The sequence below is a fragment of the Elephantulus edwardii genome, unplaced genomic scaffold (genome assembly GCF_000299155.1).
Source record: "Elephantulus edwardii isolate Elephantulus edwardi_28Jun2011 unplaced genomic scaffold, EleEdw1.0 scaffold00079, whole genome shotgun sequence".
Taxonomy (NCBI): Eukaryota; Metazoa; Chordata; class Mammalia; order Macroscelidea; family Macroscelididae; genus Elephantulus; species Elephantulus edwardii.
In genome coordinates, this window is record NW_006399829.1 from 6,745,073 (window position 1) to 6,746,724 (window position 1,652).

The 1,652-nt window shown below is 38.5% G+C and overlaps 1 protein-coding gene across 1 annotated transcript in view; it reads left to right on the forward strand.

Moving 5' to 3' along the window:
- The window catches only part of C7 (complement component 7), a 94,130-nt gene that overhangs the window by 41,178 nt on the left and 51,300 nt on the right, over window positions 1–1,652 (forward strand). The gene's annotated exons all lie outside the window — the stretch shown is intronic.

Genomic DNA, 1,652 nt, shown 5'->3' on the forward strand with positions numbered 1-1,652 from the left:
GCAATAAACATGGGTGTGCATATATCTGCTTGGATGTCAGCTATGGTCTCTTCAGGGTATATTCCCAGTAGTGGAATTGCTGGGCCAAATAGTATCTCTATTTGCAACTTTTTGAGAAAGCGCCATACTGCTTTCCACAGGGGTCGCACCATTTTACACAACTGGTGTATTTGAACCACCCATCTTTGGGTTGACAACACAGCTCCTTATCTACTATTTGAAAAATAGATTTATCTCCTTTATGGCTGCCTATTCTCCCTTTCAATTTTACTTGCATTGGCACAACTCCATTTGCTCCTGAGTAAAAATTGTCATGTTCTAAGGTTCTGAAGTTATGAGATGGAGATACTAAAAACAATGGATGTTGAGGATGGAGATTCTGAGACAGTAGAATTAAGGCTTTAGGAATTGCATTTATTACCAAAGAACTAGAATAAACACTTGGGGTCCCTTCAAGATAGTCTGGAGGCCCTCACATTTGTATGCACCTAAAAAATGTTAAGACACTGCACTGCAATCTTGTAGGCATGTGGATCGAATCCACCAGCTGCTCTGTGGGAGAAAGATGGACAGTCTCCTCCCATGCGATTCATTGCCTCTGAAAACTCACCAGAGTGTCAGGTATGGGTTGATTCTGACTCAACAGCACACAGCAACAACAACAACATTTCTTAGATAGGTGTTCAAATTCTTAATGGATTCTCAGTTTCTTCTTCCTTCACTATTTTATATAGAAAACACCCTTATCTCTCCTCTCCTGGAAGGTCACAAAAATACCTATTTTTGCTATTGACCTTCTAGAGTATTTGACAATTTACATATTCTGCCATTCTTTTATTCCTTTTTTTATACATTAAAAATGATAGTAAATATATAGGTAACAAAAGACTGACTTCTCTAGCAGTCTTCACATATATAGTTCATTGTCATTACAAATGCTCATCGTGTTGTTCAGTCTGCATCATAAACAGACAGGATCCCCAAGCATTGTGTCTTCCTTTATCTTGGCCATCCTGGAATAACCTTGTTACTTTAAAAAAAATGTCTTTAAATTTTTATTTATTTTAATGAAAGTTTACAGAGACTTTGGATTTCCATTCATTCATTGTTGCACATTTTCCTCCCTGCCCACCCCTCCCCAGTTCATTTTTCTCTTTGATAAATAAGGAAAATAACCCAACAAAAAACCTTTTATTGTTATATAACCCCCCTCCCCGCCTGGGTCCAGTCCACTCCACTATGTAGCTTTCATTCTGGACTCTTGTCATGACAATAATACCTAATCATGTATTCCTCCTAAACCGTTCTCTCCCTCATCTGTTTCAATGCAATAGTAATTATTTATCACCTCTTAGTTTCCCCCCAACTCCGATGTCAGTCCCACTTTACAACAGTGGCACTATGCAGTATTTGTCCTTTTGTGACTGAGATATTTCACTCAGCATAATCTCCTCCAAGCTCACCCGTTTTGAATAATATTGCATGAGTTCCTTGTTTTTCAATGCAGCATAGTATTCCATTGTGTGAATATACCACAGCTTCTCTATCCATTTGTTCGTTGATGGTCCCTTAGGTTGTTTCCAACTCCTTGCTATTGTGAACAAAGCTGCAATAAACATGGGTGTGCATATATCTGCTTGGATGTCAGCTAT